The sequence below is a fragment of the Bos indicus genome, chromosome 1, assembly GCF_029378745.1.
Source record: "Bos indicus isolate NIAB-ARS_2022 breed Sahiwal x Tharparkar chromosome 1, NIAB-ARS_B.indTharparkar_mat_pri_1.0, whole genome shotgun sequence".
Taxonomy (NCBI): domain Eukaryota; kingdom Metazoa; phylum Chordata; class Mammalia; order Artiodactyla; family Bovidae; genus Bos; species Bos indicus.
In genome coordinates this window covers 135,565,799-135,579,174 of record NC_091760.1, presented here as the reverse complement: position 1 = coordinate 135,579,174, position 13,376 = coordinate 135,565,799, and the positions used below count along the sequence as shown (strand labels likewise).

Below are 13,376 nucleotides of genomic sequence, written 5' to 3'. Positions count from 1 at the left end.
AATAAATTTAAAGGATTTAATTCATGCAAAGTAGGGTTTTGTGAACACAATGGAATTAAATTTAGAAATCAAAAACAGAAATCTAGAAAATCTTCAAATATTTAGAAACTAAATAATACATGTCATCCAAATAGCTCACATGTCAAAGAAGTAATCAAAAGGAAAATTACAAAGTACTTAGAACTGAATGAAAATAAAAACACATTTCAAAATTTGTGGGATGCTGCATGTATACTATTAAACATAAATATTAGAAAAGAAGAAAAGTCTTAAATTAGTGACTTTCATTTTCACCTTAAGAAACTAGAAAAAGAAAAAATTAAACTCCAAGTAAGTCGGTGAAAGGAAATAATGAAGATTAGATGGAAGTCAATGAAACATGAAACAGAAAAATTAGTGAAAACAATTCTTAACTCTGAGAATATCATTAATGATAAATCTTTTGCCAGATTAAAGGAAATAAATGTTATAAATTAACAATATAATGAATGAGAAAGGTGATATCATTAAAGGTTCTTACAGGTGTTAAGCAGTAAGAGAATATTATGAACTTTTTCTCAGTAAGTTTAGACACTTGGATGAAATGGACAAATTCTTTGGAAGATAAGATTCTCAAAGCTCAGTCAAGAAGTAGATAATCCGAATGTTATTCAGCTGTCAAGTCATGTCCCCAAAGACTGCAGCATGCCAGGCTTCCTTATCCCTCACCATCTTCTGGAGTTTGCCCCAGTTCATGTCCATTGCATTGGTGATGCCATCCAGCCATCTCATCCACTGTCGCCCTCTTGTCCTTCTGCCTTCAATCTTTCCCAGCGTCAGGGTCTTTTCCAATGAGTCAGCTCTTCGCATCAGGTGGCCAAAGTATTGGAGCTTCAGCTTCAGCATCAGTCCTTCTAATGAACATTCAGGGCTGATTTCCTTTAGGATTGACTGGTTTGATCTCCTTGCAGTTCAAGGGACTCTCAAGAGTCTTCTACCGCACCACAGTTTGAAAGCATCAATTCTTCGGTGCTGAGCCTTCTTTATGGTCCAGCTCTCACAACTGTACGTGACTACTAGAAAGACCAGAGCCTTGACTATATGGATGTTTTCGGCAAAGTGATGTCTTTGCTTTTTAACATGCTGTCTAGGCTTGTCATAGCTTTCCTGCCAAGAAGCAGTCATCATCTAATTTCATGACTGCGTTCACCATACGCGGGAGACCCAGGTTTGATCCCTGGGTTGAGAAGATCCCCCGGAGAAGGAAATGGCAGCCCACTCCAGTATTCTTGCCTGGAAAATTCCATGGACGGAGGAACCTAGCAGGCGACAGTCCACGGGGTTGCCAAGAGTCAGACACGACTGAACAACTGAACTTCACTTCACTCACCATATGCAGTGATTTTAAAGCCCAAGAAGAGGAAATCTGTCACCAATTCTGCCTTTTCCCCCTTCTATTTGCCATGAGTGATGGGACTGGATGCCGTGATCTTAGCTTTTTAATACTGAGGTTTAAGCCAGCTCTTTCACTCTCCTCTTTCACTTTCACCAAGAGGCTCTTCAGATCCTCTTTGCTTTCTAACCATTAGAATCGGTATATCTGAGGTTGTTGGTATTTCTCCTGGCAAACTTGATTCCAGTTTGTAACTCATCCAGTCTGGCATTTCTCAGAATGTGCTCTGTGTACAAGTTAAATAAACAGGGTAACAATAAACAGTCTTGTACTCCTTTCTCAATCCTCAACCAGTTGTCCCATACAAGGTTCTCTAACTGTTGCTTCTTGTCTGGCATACAGGTTTCTCAGGAGAAAGGTAAGATGATCTGGTATTCCTATCTCTTTAAGAGTTTTCTACAGTTTGCTATGATCCACACAGTCAAAGGCTTTTAGCGTAGTTGATGAAACAAGAAGTAGATGTTATTCAGGAATTCCCTTGCTTTCTCTATGATTCAGCCAATGTAGGCAATCTTGACACCTGGTCCCTCTGCCTTATCTAAACCCAACTTAGACATCTGGAAGTTCTCAGTTCACATAATGCTGAAGCCTAGCATGCAGCATTCTGAGCATAACCTTACTGGCATGAGAGATGAGTGAAACCGTCCAGAGGTTTAAACATTCTTTAGCACTGCCCTTCTTGGGAACTGGGATGAGGATGGACCTTTTCAGTTCTGTGGCCACTACTGGGTTTTCCAAATTTGGAAAGCCTTTCAAAGGAGGCTTTACAAATAGCTGAAGAAAGGAGAGAACTGAAAGCAAGGGAGAAAGGGTAAGGTATACACAACTAAAGGCAGAGTTCCAGAGAATAGCAAGGAAAGACAAGAAGGCCTTCTTCAGTGAACAATGCAAAGAAATAGAGGAAAACAACGGATCTCTTCAAGAAAATTGGAAATATCACAGGAACATTTCATCCAAAGATGGGCACAATAAAGGACAGCAACAGTAAAGACCTAATAGAAGTAGAAGAGATCAAGAAGAGATGGAAAGAATACACAGAAGTACTGTACAAAGATCAATATGCCAGCAGATTTGGAAAACTCAGCAGTGACAATCTGGAAAAGTTCAGTTTTCACTACAATCCCAACGAAGGACAATGTCAAAGAATGTTCAAACTTCCACATTATAGGGCTCATTTCACAGGCTAGCAAGGTAATGCTCAAAATCATTCAAGCCAACCTTCGTCAGTATATGAACTGAGACCTTCCAGATGTATAAGCTGGATTTAGAAAAGGTAGAGGAACCAGAAATCAAATTGCCAACATCTGTTGGATCATAGGAAAAACAAGGGAATTCCAGAAAATATCTACTTGTGTTTCATTGACTAACAACTTTGTGTGGATCACAAAAAACTGTGGAAAATTCTAAACAGATGGGAATACCAGACCACCTTACCTGCCTCCTGAGAAACCCGTATGCAAGTCAAGAAGCAACAGTTAGAACCAGACATGGAATAACAGACTGGTTCCAAGTTGGGAAAGGAGTACGTCAAGGCTATATACTGTCACCCTGCTTATTTAACTTATATGCAGAATACATCATGAGAAATGCCAGGTTAGATGAATCACAAGCTGGAATCAAGACTGCCAGGAGAAATATCAATAACCTCAGATATGCTGGGCTTCCCTGGTGGCTCAGATGGTAAAGAGGAAAGAGTTCACCTGTGATGTGGGAGACCTGGGTTCCATCCCTGGGTTGGGAAGATCCCCTGGAGAAGGGAATGGCTACCACCTCCAGTATTCTGGCCTGGAGAATTCCATGGACAGAGGAGATAGGCAGGCTACAGTCCATGGGGTCACACATGACTGAGCAACTTTCACCTTCACCTTCAGATATGTAGATGACATCACCCTAATGGCAGAAAGTGAAGAGGAACTAAAGAGCCTCTGGATAAGGGTGAAAGAGCAGAATGGAAAAGCTGGCTTAAAAGTCAACATTCAAAAAATGAAGATCATGGCCTCTGGTCCCATCATTTCATAGCAAATAGATGGGGAAAAAATAGAAACAGTGACAGACTTTATTTTCTTGGGCTCCAAATCACTGTGGATGGTGACTACAGCCAAGAAATTAAAAGACACTTGCTCCTGGGAAGAAAAAGTACAACAAACCTAAACAGCATATTTAAAAAGAGAGATATCATTTTGCCAACAAAGGTGCATATAGTCAAACCTATGGTTTTTCTAGTAGTCATGTACAGATGTGAGAGTTGGACCATAAAGAAGGCTGAGTGCCAAAGAATTGATGTTTTCAAACTGTGGTGCTGGAGAAGACTCTTGAGAGTCCCTTGGACAGCAACAAGATCAAACTGGTCAATCCTAAAAAAGGTCAACCCTGAACATTCATTGGAAGGACTGATGCTGAAGCTGAACCTTCGATACTATGGCCACCTGATGCAAAGAGCAGACTCACGGGCAAAGACCTTGATGCTGGGGAAGACTGAGGGCAGAAGGAGAAGGGCTGACAGAAAATGAGATGACTGGATGGCCTCATCAACTCAATGGACTCAAGTTTGAGCAAACTCTGGGAGGTAGAGGACAGGGAAGCCTGGCATGCTGCAATTCATGGGGTTACAAAGAGTGGGACACAACTGGGGGACTGAACAACAACAGATAAAACAAGAAGATAAGGGACAGGAAGTTCTGAAAACCACAGGAAAGGAGTTTGGATCTCGCTTTACCAGTTCTTTTACGAGTTCACTCTGAAGATCAAAATAACATGAAGTAACATTCCTGGAAGTGGAGGCTTGAGTTAACTCAATTTTCATAGACATTAACTAAACAATTTTCACAAATTTCCAAAACTAACACTATGCTGTTTTCAAGGTATAGGTTTTATTAATATATACCTTTTTGAATATCCAATTTTTGAAGTTATAATATTCTACCAAGTTTAATTTTTCAGACATATTTTTAACCCCTTTCCAACTAACCACAGCTGAAATATGTATCTATAGCATTGTGTTACTTTAAAAAAGCTTTACTGGCAGCAGCATGGCAGCCATGGAGGATGAGCGGCTGGATCTCCTATGGGACCAACACGTGCAGTTCTTCCAGCGTTGCCTGCAGGAGGTAACTGGTGGCCACAGTGAGTGTGCGACATAGGCTGGTCCTGTGGAAAGGTGCTGTGGAGCCAGGCAGCACCCTCAGGGGGCTGCACAGCCACCCACCTGGCACTGTCTCTACTCCCTGCCAGCCTGTGGTCACCCACGTTCCTATGAGGTAAGGTGCAAGGGCTGAGGTGAGCAACTGACTATTGCATTTTTTGCAATAGTTTGCATTTTGTTGTTGCAAAAATGCAAAAATATTGCATTTTTGCTCTCCATGCTTGAAACGTTGGACGCCTTGCATGTGGTGAACAAGGATGATATAATTGACTGGATTTACTCCCTGCAGGTCTTTCCCACAGAAGACACATCAAATCTAAATCACTGTGGTTTCTGAGGCTCTTCGTATCTGGGTATTCATTCAATCCATCAAAGAATCCTTGAACAGTTCACCCTCATGATAGTGGCCACATAGCAATGACCTACATTGATCTTTCATTCCTAGTTACTCTTGGAGACTGACTTAAGCCAAGTAAATAAAGATGCTTGCTTAGCAGGTTAGAGAACTTCAGCTAAAAGATGAAAGTTTTTACCTGAAGGCAGTAAAAATGACATGTAATTTGTATACCCAGGCTTCAACAATACGTGAACCGAAAACTTCCAGGTGTTCAAGCTGGATTTAGAAAAGGCAGAGAAACCAGAGATCAAATTGTCAACATCTGTTGAATCATAGAAAAAGCAAGAGAGTTCCAGAAAAACATCTATATCTGCTTCACTGACTACACCAAAGCCTTCAACTGTGTGGACCACCACAAACTGTGGAAAATTATTAAAGAGAAGGGAATACCAGACCACCTTACCTGCCTCCTGAGAAATCTGTATGCAGGTCAAGAAGCAACAGTTAGAACCAGACATGGAACAATGCACTGGTTCAAAATTGTGAAAGGAGTACATCAAGGCTGAATATTGTCATCCTGCTTATTTAACTTATATGCAGAGTATACCATGCGAAATGCCAGGCTGGATGAAGCAGAAGGTGGAATCAAGATTGCAGGAAGAAATATCAATAACCTCAGATACGCAGATGATGCCACGCTAATGGCAGAAAGTGAAGAGGAACTAAAAAGCCTCTTGATGAAAGTGAAAGAGGAGAGTGAAAAAGCTGGCTTAAAACTCAACATTCAAAAAACTAAAATCATGGTTTCTGGTCCTATCACTTCATGGCAAATACATGGGGAAACAATGGAAACAGTGAGAGACTTTAGTGAGAGACTTTATTTTCTTGGGCTCCAAAATCACTGCAGATGGTGACTGCAGCCATGAAATTAAAAGACACTTGCTCTTTGGAAGAAAAGGTATGACAAGCCTAGACAGTATATTGAAAAGCAGAGACATTTCTTTGCTGACAAAGGTCTGTATAAGTCAAAGGTATGGTTTTTCCAGTAGTTATGTACAGATATGAGAGTTGGACTATAAAGAAAGCTGAGTACCAAAGCATTGATGCTTTTGGACTGTTGGAGAAGGCTCTGGCAAGTTTCTTGGACTGCAAGGAGATCAAATCAGTCAATTCTAAAAGAAATCAAACCTTAATATTCATTGGAAGAACTGATGCTGAAGCTGAAGCTCCATTACTTTGGCTACCTGATACAAAGAACTGACTCACTGGAAAAGACTCTGATGCTGGGAAAGACTGAAGGCAGGAGAAGAAGGAGACAACAGAGGATGACGTGGTTGGATGGCATCACTGACTCGATGGACATGAGTTTGAGCAAACTCCAGGAGATGGTGATGGACAGGGAGGCCTGGTGTGCTGTAGTCCATGAGGTCACAAAGTGTCAGACACAACTGAGTAACTGAACTTAACTGTGCTTCTTGTATTTGCCATATACTCAACAACTGGTCTGGCATGGATATGAAAAAAGCCATCAACTATACTGAAAGTATGTCCTATGCAATGAGTTTGCACAGGGAGCCGGACTTAAATCTCATGGAGGGTCAACTTTTTGTGGCATTGCATCACTGTGCCTGATGGGTAAACTAGAAGCTTTTCCAGAAATAGCACTGAACAGGATGAAGAGGTGGTGTATAATGAGACAACAAAATGGTTATCATGAAAGACCTAATAAGCCAAAAGATACCTTATTTTATTTTATTTTATTTTTTTGAGTGGGAGCAACTCAACTCTAAATTTCCAGTATTCTAACTTTGAGGTAAACAAAAAGTACATCTCATCAACTCAAGATTGACTCATAGGGGGATTTGTCAAGTGGCCAGATAATCATTTAGATGCTTTGCATGTACACTTTGGAATCTGTGGCCTGTCACTAATGGAGGAAAGTGGCATTCATAAAGTTCATCCTGGTCTGAATGTAAGCACACGGACTTCTGAGCGCCTTTGAGATCTCCATCAGAGCTAGAAAACCAAGGACTGTCTGAAGAGTGCTCAGAGAATGTACACATCTCCACTTGACTAACTTTGATTGGGAAATTGCTCAGAGAATGTACACATCTCCACATGACTAACTTTGATTGGGAAACTGCTCAGAGAATGTACACATTTCCACATGACTAACTTTGTGAAACAGTGCTCAGAGAATGTACACATCTCCACATGATTAACTCTGATTGGGGAACAGCGCTCAGAGAATGTACACATCTCCACATGACTAACTTTGATTGGGAAACAGTTCTCAGAGAATGTACACATCTCCACGTGACTAACTTTGGGGAACAGTGCTCAGAGAATGTACACATCTCCACATGATTAACTCTGATTGGGAAACAGTGCTCAGAGAATGTACACATCTCCACATGACTAGCTTTGATTGGGAAACTGCTCAGAGAATGTATACATCTCCACATGACTAACTTTGATTGGGGAACAGTGCTCAGAGAATGTACATATCTCCACATGACTAACTTTGATTGAGTATCAGTGCTCAGAGAAGGTACACATCTCCACATGACCAACTTTGACTGGGAAACAGTTCTCAGAGAATGTACACATCTCCACATGACTAACTCTGATTGGGGAACAGTGCTCAGAGAATGTACACATCTCCACATGACTAACTCTGATTGGGGAACAGTGCTCACAGAATGTACACATCTCCACATGACTAACTCTGATTGGGGAACAGTGCTCACAGAATGTACACATCTCCACATGACTAACTCTGATTGGGGAACAGTGCTCACAGAATGTACACATCTCCACATGACTAACTCTGATTGGGGAACAGTGCTCAGAGAAGGTACACATCTCCACATGACTAGCTTCAATTGGGAGGGTAGGAAGGATTTGTAGCATAACTGTAGCTCAAGGCTAAAAGCCATGTATAACCAAGTGTAGGGCTTCCCTGGTGGCTCAGTGGTAAGGAATCCACCTGCCATTGCAAGAGATGCACTTTCAATTCCCGGGTTAGGCAGATCTGTTGGAGAAGGAAACGATAACCCACTCCAGTATTCTTGCCTGGGAAATCCCATGGACAGAGAAGCCTGGTGGGCAACAGTCCAAAGGGTCGCAGAAGAGTTGGACGTGAGTTAGCAACTGAGTAACAACATAACCAAGTGTGCTCTTTTTTAAAGAAGTAGAGTCTTACACCAGAATCTTGTGCTGATGTCACTCTGGAATATGGTCTTGAACCAGTAACCTCTCTACTAGGTTCAAGAAAATCTCCATTCAAGTTTGAACCACAGTGGACTCTGTTGTGGTTCTTAAATGTTTATACTGTATCTCTAAATTCTGTGAGGCAAATTAACTATATGTACTGTAGGTTATCTTTTTTAAAAAAATTCTTCAGTACAAAATTGTATCATATTAAAAATGTACACAAATCTTCAAAAGAAGTTAACAGCTTACACAGTATTGATGAACTTCAGGTATTTGAATACTTAGTGATCATTTAAAAAGCCTGGCTGCTTATGGTAGAACACTAATATAATGAACAAAGTATCTGGGATTGTTCTTTGAAAATGGAATATCCCATAATTTTTAAAAAGAAGAATGACTTACTTTGTCTTATTCTTACGTAAAATGTGCCAATTAAACTTTTGTGGCCTATACAAATGAAACTAACTTCACAGCAAGAATAAACAGCTTAACTAATACAATAATTTTCTAAAGGGAGATTTTTGTGCTGTGTGGTTCATGTATTTTTAGATGCTGCTGGGGTAAATAATAGTTATATTGGATTATAGTTGCAAATCATTAGTTGCTTTTTTTTTTTTCCTTTCTGCAGAGAAAACAGTCTTATCTAGAAGACATTTAGTGGTTTTGTTTCTTGTACTGAGATAAATGATACTGTAAATTGTACTTTTATAACTGAGTTATTTTTAGCCATTTGATTTTTTTTTTAGTTTGTTGCCCCTTTGTGTTAACTGCTCTAATTCAAACTGATGGTTCTTTAATTTTTTCTAATTAGATAAGTAAACATTTAAGTAAGAAAAAAATAAAACTACTCAAGTAAATTTAATGGTACAGCTCCATACACAGTCATTCGTATATTTGTATATTCAGGAAGCTGGAAGGAAATGTAACATTTAGAGGTTAAGTACTGGGGATTTGCTTTGCTTTGCTTTGCTTTCTTCATTCTGTGACCTACTTGAATTGTAAGGAAGTTAGTATAAAACTTACTTTTATTAGTGATCAGTTTATCAATAAATCACATCCATCACTGTTAAAACAAAAAATAAAAAAGCTTTACTGGATGCACAGTGGTGGCATGTTGAACAGAGAGAGAGAGGCAAAGGACAGAGGCAGGGATCTGATTAATAAATTTATACAAGTGAGCTTTAAAGGGATCTTTTTAATAACTCTTCAGTGTAAACTATCACCTAAAAATTTTAATAATCTTTATATTAATGCCACAATATTTTATATTATGGCAATATTATTCTACCACAGTTAAAAAAAAATGTCCCCAAGTGTACAATGACCGTATATAAAATGCATTGACAAAAAATACACACTGACTGCAACAAATCACATTTAGTACATGTCGTTAACTCAGCTTCAAAAGTCAGCAATCTTTGGGCACACAGTGTCACACATGACTGAAAAGAGACCAAGTCTACCATAAATCTGTCCTCAGATCTAATATTGGATGCCTACCAAGCCATCACATATATCTGCTATAGACAGTACTTTCCTCCATGGTATCAGATGCTTTGACATTGCTCCATCAGAACAATGGGGCCATTTGAAGGGAATATTAAATAGAACAATAAGGATAAGGCAGGAGAGGAAACAGACGTTCACAAGATCTCTTAAGGAAAATATCTATTCTCAGCTCAGTTCAGTCGCTCAGTCATGTCTGACTCTTGTGATCCCATGAGCTGCAGCACGCTAGGCCGCCCTGCCCAACACCTACTCCCAGAGCCTACCCAAACTCATGTCCATCAAGTCCGTGATGCCATCCAACCATCTCATCCTCTGTCGTCCCCTTCTCCTCCTGCCCTCAATCTTTCCCAGCATCAGAGTCTTTTCCAATGAGTCAGCTCTTCACATGAGGTGGCCAAAGTACTGGAGTTTCAGCTTCAACATCAGACCCTCCAATGAACACCCAGGACTGATCTACTTCATGATGGACTGGTTGGATCTCCTTGCAGTCCAAGAGACTCTCAAGAGTCTTCTCCAACACCACAGTTCAAAAGCATCAATTCTTTGGCGCTCAGCTTTCTTCACAGTCCAACTCTCACATTCATATATAACCACTGGAAAAACCACAGCATTGACTAGATTGACCTTTGTTGGCAAAGTAATGTCTCTGCTTTTTAATATGCTGTCTAGGTTGGTCATAACTTGCCTTCCAAGGAGTAAGCATCTTTTAATTTCATGGCTGCAATCACCATCTGCAGTGATTTTGGAGCCCATAAAAATAAAGTCTCTCACTGTTTCCACTGTTTCCCCATCTATTTCCCATGAGGTGATGGGACCAGATGCCATATTCTTAGTTTACTGAATATTGAGCTTTAAGCCAACTTTTTCACTCTCCTCTTTCACTTTCATCAAGAGGCTCTTTAGTTCCTCTTCACTTTCTGCCATAAGGGTGGTGTCATCTACATATCTGAGCTTATTGTATTTCTCCCAGCAATTTTGATTCCAGCTTGTGCTTCCTCCAGCCCAGAGTTTCTCATGATGTACTCTGCAAGTAAGTTAAATAAACAGGGTGACAATATACAGCCTTGATGTACTCCTTTTCCTATTTGGAACCAGTCTGTTGTTCCATGTCCAGTTCTAACTGTTGCTTCCTGACCTGCATACAGATTTTTCAAGAGGCAGGTCAGGTGGTCTGGTATTCCCATCTCTTTCAGAATTTTCCACAGTTTATTGTGATCCACACAGTCAAAGGCTTTGGCATAGTCAATAAAGCAGAAATAGATGTTCTTCTGGAACTCTCTTGCTTTTTCCTTGATCCAGCGGATGTTGGCAATTTGATCTCTGGTTTCTCTGCCTTTTCTAAAACCAGCTTGAACACCTGGAGTTCATGGTTCACATATTGCTGAAGCCTGGCTTGGAGAATTATGAGCATTACTTGACTAGCATGTGAGATGAGTGCAATTGTGCGGTAGTTTGAGCATTCTTTGGCATTGCCTTTCTTTGGGATTGGAATGAAAACTGACCTTTTCCAGTCCTGTGGCCACTGCTGAGTTTCCCAAATTTGCTGGCATATTGAGTGCAGCACTTTCACAGCATCATCTTTCAGGATTTGAAATAGCTCAACTGGAATTCCATCACCTCCACTAGCTTTGTTCATAGAGATGCTTCCTAAGGCCCACTTGACTTCACATTCCAGGATGTCTGGCTCTAGGTGATGATCACACCATCGTGATTAACTGGGTCGTGAAGATCTTTTTTGTATAGTTCTTTTGTGTTTTCTTGCCACCTCTTCTTAATATCTTCTGCTTCTGTTAGGTCCATATCATTTCTGTCCTTTATCGAGCCCATCTTTGCATGAAATGTTCCCTCGGTATCTCTAATTTTCTTGAAGAGAGATCCAGTCTTTTCCATTCTATTGTTTTCCTCGATTTCTTTGCATTGATCGCTGAGATAGGCTTTCTTATCTCTCCTTGCTATTCTTTGGAACTCTGCATTCAGATGCTTATACCTTTCCTTTTCTCCTTTGCTTTTCACTTCTCTTCTTTTCACAGCTATTTGTAAGGCCTCCCCAGACAGCCATTTTGCTTTTTTGTATTTCTTTTTCCTGGGGATGGTTTTGATCCCTGTCTCCTGTACAATGTCACGAACCTCTGTCCATAGTTCATCAGGCACTCCGTCTATCAGATCTAGTCCTTTAAATCTATTTGTCACTTTCACTGTATAATCATAAGGGATTTGATTTAGGTCATACCTGAATGGATCAGTGGAGAAATAACTTAAGAAAGAATGAAGGGATGGTGCCAAAGCAAAAACAACACCCGATTGTGGATGTGACTGGTGATAGAAGCAAGGTCCGATGCTGTAAAGAGCAATATTGCATAGGAACCTGGAATGTTAGGTCCATGAATCAAGGCAAATTGGAAGTGGTCAAACAGGTAATGGCAAGAGTGAAAGTGGACATTCTAGGAATCAGCAAACTAAAATGGACTGGAATGGGTGAATTTAACTCAGATGACCATTTTATCTACTATTGTGGGCAGGAATCCCTTAGAAGAAATAGAGTAGCCATTATAGTCAACAAAAGAGTCTGAAATGCAGTACTTGGATGCAATCTCAAAAATGACAGAATGATCTCTGTTCATTTCCAAGGCAAACCATTCAATATCACAGTAATCCAAGTCTATGCCCTGACCAGTAACGCTGAAGAAGCTGAAGTTGAATGGTTCTATGAAGACCTACAAAACCTTTTAGAACTAACACCCAAAAAAGATGTCCTTTTCATTATAGGGGACTGGAATGCCAAAGTAGGAAGTCAGGAAACACCTGGAGTAAAAGGCAAATTCGGCCTTGGAGTACAGAATGAAGCAGGGCAAAGGCTAATAGAGTTTTGCCAAGAGAATGCACTTATCATAGCAAACACCCTCCTCCAACAACACAAGAGAAGACTCTACACATGGACATCACCAGATGGCCAACATCGAAATCAGACTGATTATATTCTTTTCAGCCAAAGATGGAGAAGCTCTATACAGTCAGCAAAAACAAGACCAGGAGCTGACTGTGAATCAGATCATGAACTCCTTATTGCCAAATTCAGCCTTAAATTGAAGAAAGTGGGGAAAACCACTAAACCATTCAGGTATGACCTAAATCAAATCTAGTCTCAAGGAGAACCAAATACAAAAAATGTATTGAGGGTAACTACTTGATCACAAGACAAGAACTGGTCACTTTAAAACTATATTAACTGTTCCAAAAGTAAATCCACTTATTCCTCTTTCTCAGGAAATATCAGAACTATTTCATAAAACTAAACAATATTTTTCGTAATGTTAATATTAAACTTTAAATCCTTATTTCCTACTGTCTCAAAGATCTTTTCATTTCTCCAGCTTTTTCCTAACATCTTTTAACCAATTCATCTTAATATAAATTTAATATTTAAATAATAAGTCCAGGATTTCCCTGGTGGTACAGTGGTTAAGAATCCACCTGCCAAAGCAGAGGACACAGCTGCCATCCCTGGTCTGGAAAGATTTCACATGCCACAGAGCAACTAAACTCGTGCGCCACAACTACTGAGCCCGTGTGCTGCAACTGCTAAAGACCATGCATCCTAGAGCCTGTTGTCTGCAACAAGAAGAGCCATCTCGGTGAGAAGCTTACACGGTGTGACTAGAGAACAGCCCCTGCTCACTGCAACTAAAGAAAACCTGTGCAGAGCAACGAAGATCCAGTGCAACCAAAAATAAATGAAAAAC

At 40.2% G+C, this 13,376-nt stretch overlaps 1 protein-coding gene and 1 pseudogene across 2 annotated transcripts in view; one reads left to right on the top strand and one right to left on the bottom strand.

The window, feature by feature from the left end:
• RYK (receptor like tyrosine kinase) overlaps positions 1-13,376 on the bottom strand; it is a 108,863-nt gene that overhangs the window by 14,104 nt on the left and 81,383 nt on the right. The window lies entirely within an intron of this gene.
• LOC139182210 (geranylgeranyl transferase type-1 subunit beta pseudogene) lies at positions 4,462-8,608 on the top strand (annotated as a pseudogene).